We start from the raw sequence: 25,677 nt of genomic DNA, 5'->3' as shown, positions 1-25,677 counted from the left end.
CACCTATTTTACTCATTTTAAATTGCTATAGGTGAGTGGAAACAGTGGAGCGCATTCTATTTAGTGTAGAGTGTGTTTAAAATAAAATAGTATTTAGTCTTTTAAAAGAGTGAGGAAAAACAGGTCTATACACATAGAAGATGAGACATAAGGTAGATAAGATTACTGAAAAGGTCCAGTGACTTACTGCATGTGGTCAAAACTGTTGTCTGCAGAACTGGAAATGTATGATGTCTTCTTCCATTCTCTCTTCCCTTTATCCATTGTAAACACACACACACACACCAAAACTGACATGACATGTTTATAACTGACATTTATTTCTGTCTGGTGATCTACTGAAACATAGGAAGAATCCAGAAGGTTCACTGACAGACCCTTAAGCACAGAGAGCGAGTGCTTTGTGCGCAAAGTTAGCTTGGTCTCTCCTAATAGATTCTCCCTGCTACTGAGACATTTTGGCTGGTAACAGGTCTGGGCCTTCACAGCCCACTACGTGTCTGTGATGCCTGCTGTGTTCTGCAGCACAGCTGGAGAAGTCACGGTGCAAACTGTTGCCATTCACAATAGGTCTCCCTCCAGCCCTGATGGAGTAACACTATTAAACACCAGCCAGCCAGCCAGGCTGGCAGCGAAGTCCTGTGGCTTTTTTTTTTTTTTTTTTTTAATTGATTGGAAATAGAAGTGCTGAAGTATTAACAGGCCAGCTCCTGTTCTTACCCCTGCCATCAGGGTAGTTACAAAGAGTGTTTATCAATATGGTGAGAGGTGCTATATATATATAAATAAAAATAAAAAATACATATGCATATACATATAAATAAACACATCAGATATTACATGTACCTCAAAGATTCTGCTGCTATTAAAGCTTATGCCTAGAGTTAGATGAGAATTTTTGTCTCATCTTTCTCCTCTACAGATGAGCATCTCTTGATCTCTGCTGAAGAGCCAGGGGGCATCTTAGGACTCTTCTCCATTCTGAGAGGCAGTGTGAAGGTTGAATTTCTATCCCAGAGTGGAAAATGTGGACATTCATCCAAAGTACAAGTCCCATAAAGCTCAGGCAAACATTACAAAAGAAGTTACTTCCAGTCAGGAATGGTAAAGTGCTCCAAATGCCAAAAGTGCATGTATAGGCATTTCCAAATATTATTTAAAAAATAAAAATAAAACAAGAAAAAAATAATCTCTTTGCTCTCAGCTCTTTGTCTGATCCACAGAAAAATGCCTAAGCAACAGTATTTTTGATTGTGTATCTCTGGATTGATTATTACTATTGTGTTTCATGAAACAATCCTTAAAGTTATTCCAGAATAATTTAAATGGGACTGCTATATTTCTCTTTACAACTAGACCATTTTTAGGTGATTATTATTAAGGTCTTTTTCAATTTTCTGTGACTCAAGACTATCTGAGTGTTACTATTATGTCAACGTGCAACTAACCTACAGAGAACAATTATAAGTATATTGAAGTAAAATTCAATTCCTGCCTTGAAACACAGTCCCCTAGTAAAGGGGACTCAAAGGCATTCCCAGAAATCCTCCTGCTAAAAGAAATCCTGCTAGCACACTGGGATGCTATCCAGGAGTTACGCTCCAGACCAATGTAAAGATGAGAAAGTAATTGGCTCTAGAGTCAGATTGGACATTGAGAATCAGCCACAACCTCAAATGGCTGAAAATATGCTCTGTACATTGAATTAATACTTCCATGTAATCATCATCATGCTTAATATTAATTGATATCTCTAACAAATGCATGCTTTTGTGCTTTTTTTAGTTGACTTTCTTGCCTCAAGTTATTAATCAGTCAGTTTCTGAAATCACAACAAAAAGAAATTAATCATAAAATCATAGAATGGCTCAGGTTAGAAGGGACCTTAAAGATCATCTAACTCTACCCCCCTGCCATGGGCAAGGATGCCTCCCACTAGATCAGGTTGGCCAAGGCCCCATCCAACCTGATCTTGAACACCTCCAGGGATGGGGCATCCACAACTTCTCTTGCAAACCTGTTCCAGTGCCTCACTACCCTTACAGCGAAGAGTTTCCTCCTAATGTCTAGTCTAAATCTATCCTCTCTTAGTTTAAGACCATTCTGCCTCGTCCTATCATTATCTACCCATGTAAAGAGTCCTTCTCCATCTTTTCTATAAGACCCCTTTAAGTATTGGAAGGCCACAGTGAGGTCTCCCCGGAGCCTTCTCTTCTCCAGGCTGAACAGTGCCAGCTATCCCAGCCTTTTTTCATAGGAGAGGTGCTCCAGCCCTCTCATCATCTTTGTAGCTCTCCTCTGGACTCATTCTAACAGATCCACATCTTTCTTGTGCTGGGAGCCCCAAACATGGGGGGCCTCACGAGGGTAGAGTAGAAGGGGACAATCACCTCCCTCCTCCTGCTGGTCACACCTCTTTTGACGCCGCCCAGGACACAGTTGGCCTTCTGGGCTGCAAGCGCACACTGCTGGCTCATGTCGAGCCTTTCACCCACCAGAACTCCCATGTCCTTCTCTGCAGGGCTGCTCTCAATGTGTTCTTCTCCCAGTCTACTTCTGGCTGGGATCGCCTGGATCCAGATGCAGCACCTTACATTTGGACTTGTTGAACCTCATTAGGTTCACATGGGCCCACTTCTCCAGCCTGTCCAAGTCCCTTTGGATGGCATCCCTTCTTTGGTATTAACTGCACCACTCAGCTTGGTGTCATCTGCAAACTTGCTGAGGGTGCACTCAATCACATCGCCTATGGCATTGATGAAGATATTGAAAAGCACCCGTCCCAAGACAGACCCCTGAGGGACACCACTCTTCACCGGCCTCCACGTGGAGATAGAACCATTGACCACTACTCTCTGGGTGTGGCCATCGAGCCAATTCCTTGTCCACCAGATGGTCCACCCTTCAAATCCATATCTTCCTGATTTAGAGATTATGATGTCATATGGAACTGTGTCCAAGGCCTTACAGAAGTCCAGGTAGATGACATCAGTCGGTCTTCCCTTGTTGACTGATGCAGCACCATAGAAAGCCACCAAATTAGTCAGGCATGATTTACCCTTGGTGAAGCCATGCTGGCTGTCTCAGATCGCCTCCTTGTCCTGCATGTGCCTTAACATTGCTCCAGGAGGATCTGTTCCATGATCTTTCCAGGCACAGAGGTGAAGCTCAGCAGTCTGTAGTTCCCCAAATCTTCCTTTCCACCCTTTTTAAAAATGGAAGTGATGTTTCAGTTTTTCCAGTCACTGGGGACTTCATCTGACTGTCATGATTTTTCAAATATGATGGAGAGTGTCTTAGCTTTAAACTCACAAAATGTTTCAATTAATCAGAAAGGCTGGAGTGGGTTATTTTCGTGGATGGTTGCAAGTAGGTAGATACAGTCTTTGTTTACTGGTACACGCCTATTCTCAAATAGTACCTAAACAAACAAACAAAAGAATATGCACGTACTAGGTGTGCTGTCCACGTAATGCTACTCAGACTTCCATCTTGTCTGAGTAAACATTATTCTCAGAGGCTTCTGTTGCTTTCAGAGACTGACAGCTGCTATTAAATTCAACTAACCTGCCTGCCTTGCTATCAGCTTTCTCAGACTTAGGTTCATGACTCAGCATCTGTTCTGGAGCATACAAAACCTTATCTCCATCCAGTGCTTTGCTGGGCTAACAAACAAAAAAAAAAATAAAAAACAGCCTTGGGTCCAATAACTTCAACAACAGTGACTGAGCAGTTAGTTCCCACATTATTTTCCTGTATAATCCTCTGATAAAGGAAAGCAACAGTGAAACTGAAGGTTAATGTCATTATAATAGCAACAACAACAACAACAACAACAAAAACAATAACAAAATAAGAGCAGATGCCTTCAGGTGTTCTACTGCACTCCTAATGAATACACAGGATTGACTCTTTCCTCTCTGGGATAGTCCATTTGCTCTCCAAGTTTTCTGTCCATGCTCCTGCTGAATCCTTGGCAAATGCAAGCTGACTCCTAAATCTATGTGCAAAGAGAGAATATTTGAAGAATGAGGCAGCATTATGTAGTGATGCATCAGCCTGGAAGAAGAATAGCCTCTGTAGTATGGTACTCCATGTGGATGAATTGCTTCTTATAGAAGAAGAATGGAGTAGCCTGGGCACTGCATCAAGGTAATGCTCTCTACTCTGCTTCTACAGGGCATAGAAAAGTGCTCTGTAATATATAAACAGCATTCAGTGCTGTAATAGTTCTAACTCTGTTCATCAGACAATTCACCCTATGAGTTGTTAGAATGTCTAAAGCTTGATTTTACATGAAGTAGTGTCCTGAGGTAACCTCAGCTCCTCATATGCCAGCAGTATCACTGCTTGTACACCTTTCACCTTTCTGCTTCCACTGTCTTCCAGAGTCCTCTCACTGAGCTGCTTCCCCCTGCAACAATCCCACATCCCTCCAATACCCACTGCTGCAATACAGGACAGAGGATTGTTTTTTTGAAGACAGGAGAAGCTCACTAGTCAGGCAAATAAACGTGTCTATAATTCCACTTTGCAGCTATGCAAGGGCTGATAAAAGCATCCTAATAAACCTGTACCCTAATTAGGGATCTGGCTGTTGCTGCTGAGGAAGTATAGAATGTAGCTTCTCTCCCCTGCAGTAGCATAAGACGTGTTCACTATCCCTCTGTCTTGTAACTTATTTTCAAAAAGTTTTAGGAACTTAATGACAGCTAGTATTCCAGAAAATGTGGCTGAATTTGGTGAAGAGTTTATTACAGAATCACAGAATTACTGCAGTTGGTAGGAGCCTCCTGAGATCATCTACGCCAAACTCTGCTGTTCAAGCTGGATCAGCTAGAGCAGGTTGCCCAGGACGCTGTCCAGTTGGGTTTTGAAAACCCCTCACGATGAAGTCTCCACAACCTCTCAGCAGACACTTCCCTTGTTTCACCAGCCTCACAGTAAAAAAAAAAAAAAAAAAAAAAAAAAAAAAAGTGTTTTCCGTGTTTTCCTTTTCCTGTGTTCATATGGAATTTCCTGTTTTTAATTTGTGCTTGTTGTCTCTTGTCCAGTCAGTGTACTCTACTGAGGAGCGTCTGGCTCCCTCTTCTTCATTGCCACCCATCAGGTATTTGTACACATTGATGAGACCCCCCTAAGCCTTCTCTTCTCCAGGCTGAACAGTCTTTTCCTCATGTGAGAGGATGCTCTAGTCCCTTAACCATTTTAATGGCCCTGTGCTGAACTCTCTTGACAAGTTATTAAGATGAACTGACAGACAAGCAATGGTGTCATATAGTCCTTAGTGACTTAGCAAAACAGGTTGAAGTGAGCTGTAGGTAAGGACAGAGATATGTGACTAGTTGGAAATCAGGTGCCTGAAGAGAAGCTAAGCATTTATTTTGTCAATAAAAGTAAATCCTTGTTCACAGTCTGTACTAGTACTCCCAGTGTTTCAAACCTCCTCACTGGTGAGTATCAGTTGAGAAACAAAGGCAGGTGAGTAGAAATCCAGTCCATACTCTCTAACTGTCATTTTTAGTAGCTTCTTATTCTGAGCACATGAAGAAGTTTGGAAAGATGATGTGAAAATCCTGATAAGAAAATTCCAAGACTCCTGTGAATCCCTAGACTAGATTATAGTCATGTAACCACAATGAGCTCATCTTTAGATAACTATATCAAAGCAATGGACTCCAGACACACTTATGTATTGGTTAATTCCAATATTTTAAACAGGGCTTCAATTAATAAGAGATCTATTGAAAACATATGGCTGTCTTCTGATCTTTGTTTATAGAGCTAAACAAAGGAATAAATCTGGAAGATGGCTTGCAGACAAAAATGTTTGCTGAAAGAAGACGATGATTTTGGATTTGCTCCAATTTCCTGTTGAAACCAGTAGTAAGAAAAAGAGAACTTTGTGGTTGGAAAACAAGTGGTTCTCTAAAAGTTGGAAAGGTTGTTCTTGTCTGTATCCTGTTTATTTGTAGTATAGCACATAACACTAGAATATATGTTTGCAATCACTTGGCATAGAAACAGTTCTAAAAGAGAATATCCTGTTCTGTTCTGTTCTGTTCTATTCTATTCTATTCTATTCTATTCTATTCTATTCTATTCTATTCTATTCTATTCTATTCTATTCTATTCTATTTCTTAGCAATTACTTGGCCTTTTTTTTTTTTTTACTAGTATACTAGCAAAGTGTTATTAAATTCCAGTTTAAGTTCAGTTGCTGCCTTAATGAAAGTTAACCGAAGCATAGAAAAGAAGTAGCAGAGTTAAGACAAATGTCCTTCTGTTTTTATATTGTGCACATCTAAGTGGGGCCTAGACAGTAAGCAGAGGATCTAATCTGATATAGGAATACTTCTAGTGAATTAAAATTTATGAAGGAAAATTCAAGGATGGTTCTCTGACTTCATTGTGTGGGTGATTTTTGTTTGTTTGTTTTAATGAAGGTATTTTCCTCTTCAGTGTGTTCTTGCTTCCTTTCTTACTTGAAATTTTTAATAGAACATGTAAGATCTATATCCTATAAATACCAATCATCATGGAGAGGAAAGTTAGCAAAAACCTTGCAGACCAGGATAACCTGTATGCAGCCAATCTTCTGTCACAGGACAGTCACTCTATCCTCACCAGGTTACCTGTGTAGGTTATCAGCTCCAGCTAGTGGGGAGAGCTCAGCAACAATAAAATTGTGTAACCTGAGCGGAAGCTGTCAGTAACAGTGAGTAATGCCCTGTTAGCTCCCATACAGACAGTTCCAACTTCCAGGTCAAAATCATGGAAAGAAAGGTTAGACATGCAGCTACTGAGAAAGAAATAGAAGTTCTATGGGAAATGACCCTTGTGTTATTTATAACAGTCTTTGGACTTCACAGGAGATGACAATACCCTCTGGCAGAACACCATATGGCAGAATTATTGCTCTGAAATATCTCCGGTCGACGGTAGTGCTATTTTGTTTAGCTGATGAAGAGAAGTGTAGAGATTCTAATGTAAGGCAATACTTCTTGAGTTACCTTGACAAGCTAGTAAATATTTTATGGAGTAGAATATATAAAACACGCAGATACATATTTATTTAATTTACAAAGTGTAGACATTTTGTTGACTGTCTAAATTAGTTAAATGCGTTTGAAGCAGTAAAGATGATCAATATGAATTTTAAGCAAATTTCTAAATTGCAAAAGGCAAAAACTGTTGCTTTGGAATGCAGAATGCATTGTAAATCATTAGGTTATTTTTGATTATCAGCCTACGTATAAGGCCAACTTACTTTCTGATAATGCTGCAGGCAGGATTGCTGTTGTACTATTTTTTATGCCCACATAAGAAAGAAGTCTGTTACACTTCTGTTGCTTGACTTAGGTGAAGTCCTCAGGTTCACCTGTGTCACTGTGCTGGCTAATACTGGAGTAAAACATACAAATATGGACATAGAATTGGTTTAGGTTTTAGCTGTTTGAAAGTGCATTGTGTCTGATGAAAGTATGTTTTCCTCAGTACTTAATCAAATGAGTTGTCAGAGCTTGCTTCCACACGCACACAAACCCCCAAACATGTAATGTAGAAATTTGGAAAACATATACTTTGTTTTTAGATTTGATTTTGGCTAACTATGTTTACAGCTTCTCTCTGCTGGTTTGTAGGATAAATTGAAATATTTCCAGCCAGCGGAGATTTATAGTCCATACGCAGTGAAATTAGAGCACAGTCACTGTTGTGGCCATTTTGTTGCAGTTAGGGTACAGTGTGGGTGGGAAGCGGATGCAGCAAGAGCATGGTAACTGAGTATTGATATTTTGACATGTGTCCGAAGTAGCTAATATGTGTATAAATTAGTTTTATTGAAGAACAGAAATATTGTCACTTTAGGAAGGGCATTCTGGAATAAAGATTGAAAACACAGGCAGAAATAAGCAAATGAAAGGAAACTTGGTCTAAAAGAGCCATCAGTAGTAGTGAGGTAACTGGCAGACTATGAGGACTACAAAAATCATGGGAGACAGTGTGTGTTTAGAAAGCTGATGTTAATGGAGTGACCCTGTAGCTGTAGTGGTATAAGTAGAGTGTGATCAGCTGGGCAAATGTGCCCTTCCAGCAGCTGGGGCAGCCTGGCTGCATGAGCCTCTTGGCAGCTGTGAGGCAAGGGGCAGGGTTAGGGCTGCTCATCATGGTCAGTTTTTGTTTGAGGGTTTTGCTGGGGGGACAGAGAGAATGATGGGGGAGTGGCTCTTTTAAGTGCTTCCGACAAATGTTTTCTGCGTGAATTTGTTTTTGGAATAGTGTCACAACAAAGCTGTTTATGTTATTAATGAGAATGGGTCCTTGTGTTCTTGGCTGCACAAATTTCTCAACAATAAATATTGAGGAGGAAGAGTATGCTTAGCCTCTTAAGAACTGTTAGTTACAGATGATGACTTTGAGGATAACAGACCAATACATTCTCATTTGGGTGAATACATGAGGCATCCATAGGCTGATAATCAGTTAAATTTAGTTAAATTAATTTAGTTAAATTTGGCTTTGACTGCAGCTTCTACGTCATTGATTCACTGATTTGAATTTGAGCTGATGAGCTCAGCCTGCTTGAATCATAAGCTGCTTGAATGAGGTTCATCAGCGCAGAAGCTTCATAAACATTCCTGTTCATACCTTCAGTTTACTGGTCCTTTAACACACTAGTTATTGTGATGCTACGCAAATGTATTGAAATGAAAGAACATGAAAAAACACTGTTTTCTATGCAGTACCTAGTGTGGACAAAGGGCAACCATGATTCTGTTCACAGATTACCACATGCCAGTCATTCCTTTCTTAAAACAAACAAACAAATAAACAACAACAACCACAAAACACTATCTTTTAGGCTAATGAGCAAGTTCTGGAGCAGGCAAGTATGCATCACAGGTGATGGCCATCAGGCTTTCCTCTTACCTTAAAATATATCCTGCAGCAAGCCAAGAATTAGAGATAGCTGGTAGCTAGATGGTTTTAGTATGCTATGTGTGATAAACACACAATAAGCAGAGGAATATTTGTGGGTTGGTTTGGTATTTTGTTGTTGTTGTTTTTTGTTCGTTTGTTTTTAAATACCACTGTGAATAGCCGGTAGGATGCAGAAACAATCCAGGAGATAACATTTTCTATACACAGTTACATAGGGAAAGTACCAGGAGCAAAAAGTATAAAAAGTAAAAAAGGCTTTGAAAGGAATGAATGGCTAGAACTGAAGCCAGACAAATTCAAAAGCAGGAAAGAAGCAATACCATTGTAGCAGGGAGGGTGGTTAAAGACTCTGACATACTCTAGAGATAGGTGTGGTGGCCGGTAAGAAAAAAACCATTCTGGAAGAAGTACCCTGTTGAATCTAGTAGAAAGAAAAGGACTAACACAGGGTCTAACAGGTTCAAGTCTGAAACAAGGCTTTTAGATTTTTCCTTTTAAAAATAAAAAAATAAAAAAAAATCCTACTCTGTTTTACAGAAACGAGTCCTTTATTTTAAAGTGGAAAAATGTTCTGTTTGGAACAACATGAACATGAGAAGCTACAAACCAGGGAAAGAGAAGCTATAAAGCTGGAACGCACTTTAGGAGCCTTGTGCATCGAGAAGAACCAGGTAACCCCTCAGTGCTGCACACCCCCTTGGTGTAGCAGGAAGGGCCTGTGTGGCAGTGCCTGCAGACCATGCAAGAGTCATGGCAGTTCAATCACCTTTGCCTGTCAATTCAGGTGGGATAAGAAAGGGTTCCTGGTAAGTGTGTGCAGCAGAGGCAGCTGCTGCCTCACTGAGGAAGAGGGCTCTAAAGTAGATATTGGTTTACTTTAGGTTCATGGAACCGCGTTATTTTGAAAATTCCTGTTAGCCCCTTTATCTACCCTGAGGTGGCTTTTGTCTTGCATTAAGCCCAATGATTTATGTTTATTAGAAGGCAAAAATTACCTCGTTCACCGCCTGGAACTTTTGTTCATTTTCTCAGGACTCTGAACAAGGGTGTAAGCAAAACTGAAATGTAAGGAATTTATGCACCATTGTCTTTGTCAACTTCTGGCAAAAGGCTTAGGTAGCAAACTGGTGACTTCTCCCTTTATTGTGGTCTTTTCTGGAATATGAATTTTAAGTAATAAAGAGCTATTAAGCCTTGTATAGAAACGATTCAGAAAACTCCAGTAACCAGAAGCCCTTCAACTACTGTATACTTTGGGAAACAGTTCACTGCTTATGGAACAGTTTCATACACAGACTTGAAGTACAGGAAGTGATTCTGTAGCAATTTTACATCACTGCTGCACTGCCAGAAGCTTTGAGGTGGAAAGATTAATGATTTTTTTTTCTTGAGGGTAGTTTGGATGTCTATAGCAGTGTGAGGGGCTATAAATGTGAGTGAAAATCAGTCTTCCTTCTCTAGGTACTTTTGTAACTGATCCTAAAGATCTTGAAATACTGAATCTGATAAGTTAAATGACAAAAATATTTTCTTTGATGCCAAAGATAGGCTACAAGCATTTAAAACCAAACCAGAAGCCTGAAACGATGGGCTAGAAATTTTGAGAGAACAGTAAAAAGAAGGAGCGTCTCCAAGCAATAACTATTAAAACATATTTCAGTCCACCTTAACCTGTTGAATTTACCAGCCAGGCCACTTCCAACTCAATACAAAAAAAATAGTAAATTACATTTTGATGACTGGTTGATGAGCTCTCTGTTCTGCTCTTGTCTGTTTTACTCCCACAGTAGGTAAGGAGGAAAAAAAAAAAAGGCTGGCCTATTTCAGTGCTGGAAGTAATCTTGTGATCCTAGAACAGGTCATAGAACCATAGAATATCCTGAGTTGGAAGACCCACAAGGATCATTGAGTCCAACTTGGGTGGTCCACCGGACCACCCAAAAATCAGACTCTGTGTCTGAGAGTGTTGTCCAAATGCTTCTTGAACTCCGGCAGGCTCAGTGCCGTGACCACTGCCGTGGGCAGCCTGTCCCTGTGCCTGACCACTCTCTGGGTGCAGAACCTTTCCCTAACACCCAGCCTGAGCCTCCCCTGTCCCAGCTCCATGCCGTTCCCTCGGGTCCTTTCGCTGTCCCCAGAGAGCAGAGCTCATCAAAAAGGTTCTTCAGCATCAATGAAATCTAAACAGTCTTATTTAAAAATCATTACTACGCTAGATCTCACTACTACAGAGAAGGAACAATAATACAGTTAGACTACAGGGAAAAAAATCTCAGTAATAGTAACAACACAGTTTGTGTTATAATACAGTCACTTAGTTTCTGCTTTTTCTCTGCTCCCTCTTCTCCTCCAGGTCCTTAGGTGAACATAGTCATTCTCATGGTTCGTGGTACATTAAGGGGTGTTGTGAGCTCCTGGAGTAGTTTGCCATGGTAAGTGCAGTGTTCATGTTGGTGGCTTCTTATTTCTCACCCTACGATCCACTTGGGGCCATTTTTATATTTACCAATGTACCTTTACATTGTGCTATTCTTCACTAGTCTGCAGCTACTGTTTATATCCAAATTTCCTATATGCATATTTTAGATGCCTATGTATGTTGGGCGCTTTTTTTGTTTGTTTGTTTGTTGTTTTTTGTTACACCTAAAATCAGATTATTTTTTTTCCCAGCTCCAGGTCTGCCTTTTTGACCTAATTACTCATGAGTGGTTTGTAGACAGTGGTTCTCCAGGGCCCAGTCTGTGCCCCATCACCCACCCCACTGTCCTATGCCACATTTTGTGCCTCCTGCCTGTGGGGCTTTTGGTGTTGTTCCAGGCCTGACCTTCTCAGCACAAAATCAGAATACTATCTCATGCTATATCTGGTGACTGCTGGTTGCTATCTATAGAAAAAACACTACTGTGCCGTAGGGAGATACATACGTGTTACAACAAATTAGCCATAGACATTTGGTCAGTTAGAAATTGCTGTTGCCACAAAACCAGGCAATGCAAAGCAGAAGGCAGAAAAGATCAGAGCAAGCTAGTGACAAACCTCAGTCCTGCGGCCTTGAAGACTAGTTGCAAAGCTCATGGCATATTACTAGCAATGTCAATAGGTTTTACTGGGCTGTTTGTTTATGCACATGGGCATGAGCGTAACAGCAGCCTGTGAAATCCCATCTTTCAAGTACCACTGACCAAACACTTCTGACTTATGGAGTGGTTTCTGGAGTGGTTTCTCTTCCTCTTTTTTTTTTTTTTTTTTTATCCAGAGATTTCATCTTAGAACTAGAAAAACAACCTGAATGCCTCTCAATTCTTTATTTGTTGAAATCAGGCTGGGGTAGGGAGGGAAAGGAAGTACAGCATTTTAATTTCGTGGCAGATTTGTAATAAATCTGCTTCAGGAAAAATTTCTGGACTAAAGTTATCATAACATTGCTGATTATTTTTTACATGTAATACCTTTTTTCATGTTGCATTAGTCTTTGGTTAAGAGAGCACAGAATAAATGCTCTTGACTTTGTCAGACACTTGTAATCATAAAATATGCCATTTTTGATTGAACAACCACTCTAAGATGACTATTGAAGCTAAAAGCCGGCTGAAGATACAAAAGTAAAAGAGAAAATAGAACCAGAAATGAACAGATACAGCATTTCTTAACTAGGGATATCACAACTTTGTAGTCCATATACTGTTCTGACACACACACACACACACACACACAAAAAAAAAAAAACAGTTTGGGCATCATTACAGAGTGCTGAGGAAGCATACTTATTCAATTTCTGCTTAATTAGCATATGTATATGTATGAATACAAAGGTGTTTTTTTTGTTTTGTTTTCTCTTGTTTTGTTTTTTTCCTCTTCCAGTGTCTCAACCGGCACTGAGCTATAAAAAAGATAAGGGTAAGCAATTCAATTATTTTTCTCTGGCCAAGTCCTTGCCCTTTCTTTTAAAGTGAAAGGCCAAAGTCTTCAAGCAATGTTCTGCTTTTTGTGAGCTTACATGGGTATATATATATATATATATATATAAGTATATATACGTAGGTGTAAACTAAATTTACTAGAGAGCACAAGCCATTACTGTAAGCTATATTTTGCAAAGTATCACTATGAAATTTATCATATTGCCAGAGAAATGACAGAGCATCTCTTGAAATGTAATATTTGATGCTGAAAAGTCAATAAAATCTTAATCAATCTTGTTCAAGCTCCCAGATATTAGGCAACGATTAGCTGGTCAAAGATGATTTCAATTTTCAGGCTCTTTAATGTCAAAATAATGTAAACCTACCTAAAAGATTTGCTGAGTGAAAAAGCAATATATTAAGCCACCCGTTTACTTGGCAAATATATGTGAAAGAAGAAATGCTAGCAGGCTCATTTCTCTCTTAATTGTATAAAGTAAGGAATTAGTGCAACCTTTCTAGCATTCTCCAGACTTACGGTCCAGTCCTGGTTTTTGAGGGGTGCCTCATGCTTTTAAAACAAATTCTCTTTTGAACATGGCCAGATAGCAGATAAAAACAGCAACGTTTTATTATCACTTACTGAGAATAAATGTCCATAATGTAAAGCCTATTTATCTTCATTCAGGTGTAAATTTGCAGACACATCAGTCCCTTGTTTTATATATTTTCAATCCTTTCTTTTCTTTCAGGTGTTATCACTTCACATGTATACTTGTCTAGAACAGTGAATGGTCACATTCATTTTCCCCAGAAAAATACATCAATCATAGCAAGACTTCTATGAGGTTTAGAAGAATCACATAGACCTTAACAAAGTATATTCCACTTTGGTCATATAGAATAAAGTGAAAGTTTGTGCTAAATTAGTATTAGAAAACATTTTGATGGTGAAGCAGATATGGAAGTTATATACTCCAAATATTCAACATAAAGTATTCTCAAATGATCAGCCACACAAGCTTAATATTCAAGATGAAACAGTTTCAAAGGGTATGCTTTTCAGAATTTCATTGGTAAGACATTCTGATTAATTTTATTTTATTTATTTATTTATTTTTCTGGAGGCTCCTTCTGTTTAGCTTAAAATATTGGCAAAAAATATCTTCTATCATGATGATGTTTCACAGAAGAAAGCTGACAAAAGTTTGGTTCAAAGGGACTGGAAATGACTAAAAGGATTTCAGAAGAGTCTATATATTAATTTATTTATAAATGATGAAATTACCATGTTGAGTAGGATCCCATTACTGAAAGGGACTTACGTTACTCTGGGAAAATCCAGAAATATATGTACAGACATATATTCTGTACTGCTTGTATGCAAAAAATATTTTTTTCAATAAAGGTAATTGGTATTTGGAAACTGTGTACCTCAGGGATGGTGGAATTAGTCTTAACAATGACAGAGGAAGGGAAAGAAACAAGAAATGATTTTTCCTTTACTGAAGTTATCAGTTACCATTGCTTACATACACTTTATTTATCTGATGTAAGAAAATGAATTATCTTCATGTAGGTTTAGAACTGCAAACTCAGTTCGGATCATCCCTCTCATTTATGTTTTCTGTTGTATTAGTTAATTACAGTTTCAAATATCAGTGACAGAGTAACAAGGGAAAAAAAAAATCTTGATTAATCAGCTGGATTTTACATGGTGACATTTATTTACTAGAAAGTATAAGATGTCATGACAGGGAAAACTGGATGGTTATAAACACGCTTATGTGGGTGCTATAAACATCACTCTTCTAGACGACCTTCATCTCTGTGGGAGTTTTGCTTTTGGACATTCCTGCCTACTTTCTGTGAGGGACATAATAGAAGTTTTCCCAACAGAGACACATATCAGCTTGCTGAGAAGTGTACATGGTTGTAATTTTTACAGTAAAATATTTTCATGCAGTTGCATAGAATACTTCCTCCTGTATTACTAGGTCATTCCTGGGGCAGTGCAGCTACCTTTCTTCAGGACTGTAAGCATACATTCTGTCTATTTAAGCATATTTTAGGTAAAACCTATTTAATAAATATTGTATATGTTTTTTTTTTCATTCAATATTTTAAGACAACTCTTAATACAAGTTGTGTAAAAAGCAATTAGCTAATATATTTAAAAGTTTCAAGTCTATTGGAAAGGGAGCTGCTTACTGAAGTGTTATTTAAAATAAAGCTTGGTTTTAAAAGACTGTAAAATACTAGCTTTTCATTCCTCTGAGTACTTAAAAACAAAACAACAAACTACAACTCAGTACTTAATAACAAAGGTCTGTATGTATGTGTCTGTGTGTCTTATTAAAAATGTGATTGTGAAACCTCACTTTATATAGGAGTGAGTAAGGTGAAATGGGCGGGTGAGGGAAGGTGTATGTTTGATATTCAAGGATCAGTGCAAGCCCTAAATGCCAAAGACAAAAATAAAGTCTTTATTTGTCACATATATTCTTAACATTTATCATCGAGAAGACTGTAACTACTTCTTTTATTCTGATTATCTTAAAAAAAGAGAAATGGTTCTTAATGGGTTTCTCATCTAAAAATGATATTTCATGTTTGTGTTCCACAAGCTTCTCATCTAAAAATGATATTTCATGTTTGTGTTCCATGAGCTTTGTCCTTGGAAAGCAGATAACATTCATACTGTCATTTTCCTAACTCATTATATTATATCACTAAATGAATGTGATCATAATTGGCCTGCATATATTCTTTCCCCAAAACTATTCAGCTGCTTAATACCATTTTTCTGTAAATGTGTTTTGTCAGTTTTTCTATAAAATATGCATGGAATGTTTATGCAAATTTTCAGAGGGCAATAACTTTCAAATATATGTAATTAAATGGGATCGCTGCAACTCTGGCATTTTAAGTGTGACTGATAAACAAACTGCAAAGTCAGACTGTCCATCTTTGTGTTCCCTGATCCATGGAGGTGCCCCTCAGCAATATCAAAGTATTCTTGGAGCTCAGCTGAGTTGAGCTGAAGTGTCCTTGGGAGACCTGTCAATCACTTAACTGTTAAAAGGAAGAAATCCTATGATCTGTGGTCATTCTGCCTGCAGAAAACAGCATGGGAAGCACCATGGAAAACCCCATACCTGCAAAAGTTTTTCTGGTATCAGTAAAACATGGTAGAGAGGTATATCTTCCTTTTTAGTAGAGCTGTCTACAAAGACTGACAAAGTCCCTGATGCCTCTATGCAGAACACGAATTACTTTGCATTACTGATCTCCTGGACATCGTAAGGTATTTGGCAGTGTTTGTGGCTAATGGTGAGTTGGCTACAGTAGAGGTTCTGTGGGCAATTCTCATTTACAAGTTATGATAAAGTCACCTTGTTTTAGCTTGTTAATTTTCCTTTTTTCCTTGTGCTTCCTTGTTAATTTTCCTTGTTTTTCCTTGTGTTTCAAAAACAGATAGCCGTGTGCAGTTAGCAAAGGACATCTGTGTAACTCTGTCGTACACAGCTTGGCACTGTTAATCTTATTTGAGAGAGCTAGTATCTTCTGAAAAGAGCCTGGATGAGGACTACAGGACTAAACATTGCTGGCATCAAATACCCTCATGCTAACCCATTGTTAGGCAGATGTGTGTGTAATTGGTTTGTATACCACAGCCATTCGTATAGTTTTAAAAATAACCATAACTTCTAGTAAGAATCAAAGGAATACATAACTCTTTGATGCTTCTTATTGCTAGAGTGACAACTGTTAATTCTTAGCAATGGGTTTTAAAAAATCTACATTCCTCCTGATTGAGAATTTAACTGAAATAATATACAGGGAAAAAAATATGAAAGGTTAATATGCTGTTATCTTGTGTTTTAAGTTACTCTGGTAAGCATGATGCAAGATCTAAGTGATAGGATGCAGTCACAGCCCCTATCATACCACCGCACCCTTTTCCTTTCCCTTGCCAGTAACACAGAGAAGAGGAAGTTAAATCTGGTTTTGCTGTTAAGCTACAGCCAGCAAAAAGAGCTTTACTGCCAGACCAACATATGTCTCTTGCATCCTGTTCATTTCAGAGGCTACTGTGCTGGACAGACACAGGGAGCAGTAGCACAGTAGTACTTGGGAGTAGCCTGGAATAGCCCGAACACCAGTGATGACTGAATATTGGTGGAGAAACTGTCCAATGGAATGAGAGCATTTCATTCTGTACTACATTCTGATACAGGAATGGATCAAAACATAATACCATCTCTTTATCATTTTCAAGGTGTTTTGTATGTCTTTTTGTTTGCAGCTTAGCATATATTTTAAGCTGTAGTTCTTCAAAGAAATTCTGTGGAAAACAGTATGCAATCACATTAATGAAAAGTATTGAATGGGCATTTAATTTACGACCAGTTGCTCAGAGTTAAGATGGCTCATAGGGAAGTTCTCAATAACCCTTCACATCTCTGTGACTCACCTTCAGGCTGTCCAGTTGTTCTAGCAGAGGCTTTTGGTTCTATGTTGATCCCATTTTTCAGGCCCCCATTTATGTTATTGCACGTTGTATGCTGCAAGACACCATGAGGGATGAATGTGTTCTGCTTGAAGTCTGTGGTTAGCATCCCAGAAAAATGGCTGTGATTAGACAAATCAAACTCTTTTAAAGAAAGCAGCCATAGCCCAGCTGAAGTGCTGCAGATGATGCCACCCTATTAAAACACTGTCTTCATTATAATCAGTGGCTGTAATAGATTTTATATAGTGCACACAGTACACACAATGAACTGCCTCTTGCAGACTGAATCTTCAGGAGGTGACAAATAGAGGGTGGGCTGTTTGTGGGGATTTTATTTTATTTTTTTGCTTGTTACTTCTGTACTCCAAATTCTAAAACTGCTAATGATTCTCATACCAACTTAATATAGAATGACCCTTAAACACAGTTTGACAGAAATACAGCTTTTCTGCTAAGTACATCACAGTGCCTGAAGGGATGGAACCTGAATAGCCACTCACCATTTCACAGCAAAGAGATTAAGCTCCATGTTTGTTGCACTTGGACTCACTGACCTGCTTACTGGTAGAAAGGCATTTTGGAAGTATTTTGATGTCACAGATTTGCAGCACTGTAGTCCAAATGTAGTTGCCTCTGACAGGGCAGACCAGTTCCCTTGAAAGGACCTGGCAGTCAGTGGATTGTGGATATGGCCAGTTGGCATGGGCAGCAAAAAGGGGAAAACTTCTGGTTTAAAAGAGTTTCAGAAAAATGAAGATGAAAATTAATTTAACAAAATAGGAAAAATGATGGCAGAAAAATGTTTGTTGTGAAGATTTGTTTACTTCTCATTAGAAAGTTGCTGGTTAGATGTCTGAAATAATTCTTGGTTATACCAAGATAAAGTTCTCTCCTCACTTTCTCTCACACACTCTCACCTGTACCCCCTCTGTTTTCTCATTCTCTGCCTCCCCCCCCCACACCCCCTTCTCTCTTTCATGCCCTCTCACTCAGTTTCTTACTCCTCTCCCTCTCTCGCTTTCCCCTCTTTCTGTCCCTCTCATTCTCTCTCCTCTTCCCTGTCTCTTACCCTCCACCCCTGCCCTCCCTTTCAGTCTTTCTTGGAAACAGATCTTCTCTGGATGCCCCACAATTCTAAATTCTTGAACACAAAGATTCAGTATCAACCCTGCTGCCCCAGCAAGTTACAGTAAGAAAACCTACTTTTGTTTTAATCCTTCCCAGCCTTTTGAAAACATTAGTAGTGGATTTTGTTAGGGAAGTCATAAGCATAGGAAACATAGAGACTTAGACATGGTAAAACAATCAGAACAAAAGTCCTGGGATAAAAGGAATGCATTGCAATTTTTAAACATATGATACTCTGGTCTCTGCTCCAGTGTTCAGTACTGCCTTTTACTTGCCTACAAAAAGTTCAAAATTACAGACAAATACACTGCTTTGCAGCTGAGCGTCTCAGCTGAAACTGGGCTATATGAATAGCAGCTAATTTGGATGTTCGGTCCTTGACTTCTGATGATTTGATTTCTGCTTCTTGAAGTTCAGTCAATTAAGAATGTAGAAAGCCCTCTCTTGGGTCTCCTTGCTGTGTCCCTGAGCTTATGACATTGATTAAATCTTATTTGATAAGAAGCTTCTGAATATATATACATGAGATTAAGTACAAAACCTTAATATTTACTTATAATACTTGTCAAAGTCTCTTTTATTTTGGTAATGACACTTGCATTTCCCATGTCTTCACATCAAACTCTTATCAATGGAAAGCATCTTAAATAAGCTCATGTGAAAATAACAAAATGGAAAATTCAACTAATAAAGCTGTTTTTTTTCCCCTCTGAGTTTAAGGTAAACAGTACTCATAAAGTAAACAGTTTGGACTTAGCCTTACTCCTTGTTAGATCAAGTTAATCTCTTTCTTTGGGATAATTTCAAACAAGACTGTATTTAAATGACAGTGTGAGCTCAAAAAAAAAAAATCCAATTTTTTCTATGTATGACAGCTCTTACAGTCTTACTTTTATCGTCATCCAAAAGGTGCCATAAATTAAGAAATTGCATTTTGCCAAGATATGTAGAAATTGTTTTCTTATCTACATGCTATTTGTTTAACTGATGACACATTTAAAGAAGCTATAATTAACTCCTGTTTAGTTAAACATGTAGGTGATGTCTTGCAGGCAGAGTCTATGATTGTCTTTCATTTTTGATCTCCTAATTGTTTATTTAGAATTGTTGTACTCCTTTAGCTTACCAATCTCACTCTTTTATTTTTTGTCTTCTGTCTCCATGTATTGGATTTATGTGACAAGGTTTTGGTAGTGGAGACCGCAGGGCTGGCCCCTGTGAGAAGAGTCTAGAAGCTGCCCCATGTTAGATAAGGGGCAGTTTCAGCCAGCTCCAAAGGGACCTGCCTCTGGCCAGAGCTGAGCCAATACTTGATGTTGTTTGTGCCTCTGTGAGAGCAGATTTAAGAAAGGGAAAAAAAAAAAAAAAAAAAGGAAAGAAAAGAAAAAAAAGGAGCTCAGCAACAGCAATAGCAGCTGGGAGAGAGAGGAATGAGAAGAAGCCCTGCAGCTACCCAGGTGTGCAGCAGGAGGGCAGGAGGTGCTCCAGGCAGGCAGCAGCAGTTCCCCTGTGGCCTGTGCAGGGAGAGGCCCCTGGTGCAGCAGGCTGTCCCCCTGCAGCCCATGGGTCCCACACGGAGCAGATCTCCACGCTGCAGCCCGTGGAGGAGCCCCCGGTGGAGCAGGTGGATGTGGCCTGGAGGAGGCTGCGGCCCATGGAGAGCCCCCGCAGGAGCAGGCCCCGGGCCGGAGCTGCAGCCCGTGGAGAGGAGCCCACGCAGGAGCAGGGGGTCTGGGGGGAGCTGCCGCCCACCCGTGGGGGACCCGTGCTGGAGCAGTTTGCTCCTGGGGGATGGATGGACCCCGTGGTACGGAGCCGTGTGGGAGCAGTTCTTGAAGAGCTGCTGCCTGTGGGCAGCCCCCACAGGCTCAGTTCGGGAAGGAGGCATCCCGTGGGAGGGACCCCACGGGGAGCAGGGGCAGAGAGTGACTGAGAAGGAGTGGTGGAGGAGAAGCGCTAGAGATGCGCAGACCGCAACACCCATTCTCTGTTTCCCTGTATGGCTTGGTGAAAGAGAGTGGATGGGGGAAAGGCATTTTTGGTTTCTTTCCTTTGTTTCTCACTTCTCTAGGTTGTTAGTATGAGGTAATAAATTACATTAATATTCCTATGCTTAGTCTGTTTTGCCTGTGACGATAATTGTTGAGTGATCTCCCTGTCTTTATCTCAACCCTTGAGCCCTTTTCATCGTATTTGCTCCCCCTTTTCTCTTTGAGGAGGGGGAGTGAGAGTGTGGTTGTGGTGGAGCTTGGCTGCCCTGCTGGGTAAAACCACCACACCCCATTACCCTATTTTATTTTTTATTTTTGAAAATTTCATTAAACAAATCTTCCTGAAGTTACAGGTTAGAGGGGGAAATGAAACTGTTCAGGTTCTGTCTTTTTCTTTCTTTACTAAAGAGTGCATAAAACAGACTAAAGCATTCTTCAGCCTAATTTTAATCATCAGCTATAATGATAGAAAAGTAAGAATAACATAAAAATGTGAGTCTCAAATAGTCATTTATAGCAGATGATGATATATTAAACCAGTGTCTGAAATGGAAAGATAACATTAGCTCCTTTACTTGTTTCTAACTGGTTCAGCCTTGCAACCAAGTATATTTCTTTCTCAGCTCAGTACTTAGCTGAGGTTGGTTTGTGGGAGAATCAGCTAATCTTTATGTTTGCTTCTGCTGATTATTTGATTTCAACTGGTTTGTGCAGGTTTAATTTGGGATCTTTTAATTTCTGTAGAGGAGCCAAAATGAGCATCGAGATCTAAGGATAAAGGTGAAGAATGACTAAAAGGTACAAGCTGTTTGGGAAGAACATCCCATGACTAGATGAACCAGAGGCAAAGAGGCTATCAGTCAAAGCATTAGCTGACTGGCTATTAGGCCACTCATAGTGGAAATGGAAAGGGGCCTTAGAAACACTCTCCTTTTAGTACAAATTATCCATGTCATCTAACTCATTCCCCACTGTTGAGAGTAAAGCAAGTAGCAAACATGGCTAGGTGCACCAGAGTGGACACCTCAATAGCTACTGGATGTTCATCCACTTCATGATGATAAAATCTAGAATTATGGTGTATAATTGGGGTGTTGTTGGGCACTTTACATATGCAACCAGGAACACATCAGCTACATCACACATCTAAGGAAAGGCTTAAACTGACCTCTGTCTAATCCCAGGCTCATACCATGGTTTGTGTGGGGACTGGTAAAGTGTTTCTAGATACTCCAGAAATCTTCCCCTGAGGCAGACATGTTTATTGACTGACTTATCATAGCTGATTATGTCAGAATAAATTGAGTTTTTAAGAATCAGAGGGAAGGTAAAAAAAAAAAAAAAAAAGGACTATATCATGGAGCGACAGAGTGAAGAAGTGGGAATATATTCTTCCCTTCCCTTCAGACTTACTGTGAATTTTGTGTGTGCATAAACCAAAACAGATGAAGGGGAAAACAAACAAACAAAAAAACAAACAAACAAAAAAGGAAATATGCTCACCCTCATGATGCTAGAGACTTTCTCTGAAGTCTCCAAAGCCAATAGAATCGTAAAGTCATAGAATAGCCCAGGTTAGAAAGGACCTTGAAAGATCATCAGGTTCAACTTTTCATGGGAAAAGGGAGCCTAGACGAGTTTATCTAGCACCTTGTCCAGTCAAGTTCTGAAAACCTCCAGAGATGGGGATTTTACAACAATTTCTCTCACCCTAATTTTTTTTAAATATATATACAGATACACACTTATATACACATATGTATATACACACACAAATATATATATTTATATATTTTATATATTTATGTATTTTTAAGATCATCCTGGTTGATCACTGTAAAGTGGTACATAGACTAAGAAAACATGAGAGACTTGGCAATGACAGGCTTTCCTGTTTATATTTTGTCAGCTCAGCTTTTGTTTCTAAATGCATGAATTTAGTACTGTAACAGAGACTTGTACCTGAAAGCACAGATGGCAACTTCTAAAGTGAAACTGTTCCATTCCTATATACTTAAAAACGCACCATACCTGGGAGAAAAACAACAACAACAACAACAAAAACCACACTTTTAAATTGGATTTGATAAAGGTTAATGGCTGTATGAACAGGGAGCATGTTACTCTACAGTCTCCCTGACGTGGTTGCCCCAGAGCTTTACTCCGGAGAATGGAGGGTATATATACAGAGCTAAGCTGGAACAGGATAAGATCTTGACAGGCCTCTAAAAAAGTGCTATCCCAAGGAAAAAAAAAGGGGGAGTTCTGGGGAACTGGAAGATATCTAGGCCCTAGAAAGTGCAAAATTTTATTTCTCTAGCCTTACCATGACAAATGATGATGGAGTCTGTGTGCTTTGATCATAGAATCACAGACTCATGGAATACCCCAAGTTGGAAGGGACCCACAAGGATCGATGAGTCAAACTCTTGGCTCCACAGAGGACCACTCAAAAATCAGACCACATGTCTGACAGCATTGTCCAAATGTTTCTTGAACTCCAGCAGGCTCAGTGCTGTGACCAGTTCCCTGGGGAGCCTGTTCCCATGCCTTCTTTTATTCATGATTCTGTGGCTGGGTTTCTGAGGTCTGGTGCCTACTTTTTCTCATACCTAGCCATTAGGGAATCTCAGGACTCCCTGACAACACACCCAGGAAAGCTAAGAAGATATTTTGTGTTCTTTAACTTCAGGAAACTGAGATATTAGGGAACTGTTGTCTTACTGCTGAAGTCAGTCTGTTTCACATCAGGTTCTCTACAACACAGAAGTCTTCTAAATCAGTTTCTATTCTGAGCCCAGAAGTTCTTCATTTTCCTAATTCCCAATGGACATGGAGTTAGTTTCTTGTCTTACTAATTGTGAATGCGCATTTGCACCTTTTTTCTCACAGGTTTAGAACATAAATAGATGTACATAGATATATAGAGATAACAGTGAATTTTTGAAGCAAAATTTGTTTATAATAAATATATATATATATGTATATAGCCTAGCCAAATTACATATGATATTTTCTGCAAGATTTTCAGTTCCTCGAAAAGTAGTGCCATGTTATTACTTTGTTCTGTATGTGTTACATATTATCTTTTAATTATTCCCATTTTTTTGCCCTGGAATTTTTATCTACCTTTCTTTTTGAAGGCTGTAAAAGCCCATGGTGTGTGGACTGAGATGAAAAAGGAAGCCCTCTATGATACTGGCTGTTAAAGAGCAAATATTTAATTAGCTGTGCATTGTCTACACCATTGGTAATCATTACTGGGCCAATTACTCTAATTTTGACAAGTATGTCCCATCTTAGTTAAGTGTCCACTTCTCCCTGGCATTTTAATCAACACAGAGCAGTCCTTCAACCTGGGTATGTTCGCAGAGATCTGTAAGCTTTACTGGAAAAGGGATGATTTACTCCAGATTATGTTAATGCCTTCGTGTGTGCTCTCCCACTGGCATGCTTCACCCCATTTTGGTTCTGCCCTATGCTTTCAACAGAAAGCAAGGATATGATGAAAAGTAGGCATTTCTAAAATCAATGCTTTCAGATCAGACTGCAAAAACTTTCCACACTGTTAGATTGGAGAAATGAAAGTCTCACTCATTCTTTCACTTCCTGGACCAGTGCTTATCCGAATGATGTGGAAACACCAGGGTGAGGGAAGAGTGTTTTCTGCAATACAAGAGTGTGCATTTGGAAATTTCATCTGATAGTGAAAACACTTAGGGTGAGATCATTGCTCTTTTTTTTCTTTTTAATATTGAGTTTATGAAAATTGTTCTTATTTGAGCTTGTGGGACCATGCTGTAACCACAGCAGAACTTCTGCAGCATTCATATCATCATATGCAAAGATGCCCAAAGGTTCTGTCAGTTTGGCTTCCTGCTAAAAGTGGTCTTAAATTTAAACTTCATCAAAAAAACTACCAACCAACTGACAAACAAACAAACAAACAAAAATCTTTGGTTAATGGAAATGTCTTCAGCATATTTTAAACAAAATTCCCATAGGTTTTTGATTTTTTTTTCCATAGTGCTTACTGTTGGTCCCTAAACTTAGAAGGTGAAAATAAAGGGTAGTGGGATGTACTTTGAAGAGGAGATAAAATGATATTTTTGCACAGTCTATCTTTCAGAGTAAAATAAATAAATAAATAGATAAATAAATAAATAAATAAATTGATCAGTAGCTGTAGCTCCAGCAAAGAAAAAATCTGTTTCACCTTATGAAGTAATTAAGACTTTAAGTTCTGTACTTCCTAAAGAATGACAAGAATAAGGAGAATTTTTTACAGTTTATGATCTAGTCTTGGCAGACATAGATCACACTGTAAAATACTGATTAAAACTATAAAAAACTGTTATTTGTAGGAAAAGTGGTATAGAAGCACTATAACAATTAACATTAAAGAAAAATATCCTACAAATAATCTCCATTATTGTTTTCACATATATTTTCACTGCTGCAAAATCAAATACATGCCCTTTATAGAAAATACTTTGAATCTTATTTTATAACCTGAGCTACTGTAGATGTGTTGGCTTAGCTGAGTGGAGTTTTATGTGTGTAAAATGAAAACATGCAAACTTTACCTTAAGTTATGCAGTAACTGATACCTAAGAAACCTGTATTAATACAAGTGAGAGATGGGTTGTCAAGGATGTCTTTGCACTCACTGACCAAGTTAATAGAATTACTTATAGTTCCTTCAGGTGACCGGGGGGGTCATGATAACTTTTACATTTCTTTAGGTAATGGAAATGTAAATGAAAATAGGGGAGTTTGAGGGGGAAAAAAAAAATGGAAAAACAAGAGTATTACTTACTTGGTAACTAAGCATAAAAAGAATGAGAGGGGAAATTAAGCAGGTTAAGCATCAGGGATCGTGCAGATATCACTTGGAGAGGGGTGATGACATTAACACTGTGCCTGTGAGGACATCTCCTTTCAGATTTTTTTTCACATCTTTGAAAAACAGTTTTGACTGATAGAAAGTTAGCTTTGGGACGTACCTATATTGTCTGACATCAAACTATTATCCTATTACAACTATCACAGCAAACAATTGAATGTCTATTTGGTTTAGAATAATTCTGGAGAAATGCCTAATGTCTCAGCTGTGAAGTTCAGTATTCAAAAATATCAAAAAGATATGTTTTCCTTCAGCATACTCATAATTCTGGAAGGTTCAAACCTTTGCTAT

General features: G+C 38.9%; 2 long non-coding RNA genes across 3 annotated transcripts in view; both read left to right on the top strand.

Annotated features, from left to right (window-relative positions):
• Window positions 1-8,973: 8,973 nt before the first annotated feature.
• LOC310889074 lies at window positions 8,974-13,040 on the top strand. Of its 2 annotated transcripts, none has more exons than XR_014576359.1 (4): window positions 8,974-9,038; window positions 9,481-9,614; window positions 11,297-11,375; window positions 11,614-13,040. It is a non-coding gene; the product is annotated as an uncharacterized lncRNA (long non-coding RNA). The 2 variants fall into 2 exon arrangements; XR_014576360.1 differs by lacking the exon at window positions 8,974-9,038 and adding an exon at window positions 9,047-9,401.
• An 11,017-nt stretch (window positions 13,041-24,057) lies between these two features.
• The window catches only part of LOC310890144, a 60,925-nt gene continuing 59,305 nt past the window's right edge, over window positions 24,058-25,677 (top strand). Inside the window, exon 1 of the long non-coding RNA XR_014577063.1 lies at window positions 24,058-24,201. This is a non-coding gene — a long non-coding RNA (uncharacterized lncRNA). The remainder of the gene's footprint in view (window positions 24,202-25,677) is intronic.

Source organism: Anser anser (genome assembly GCF_964211835.1).
Source record: "Anser anser genome assembly, chromosome: Z".
Lineage (NCBI taxonomy): Eukaryota > Metazoa > Chordata > Aves > Anseriformes > Anatidae > Anser > Anser anser.
Note: the sequence above shows the minus strand (reverse complement) of the source record. Positions and strands in the feature narration are given on the sequence as shown.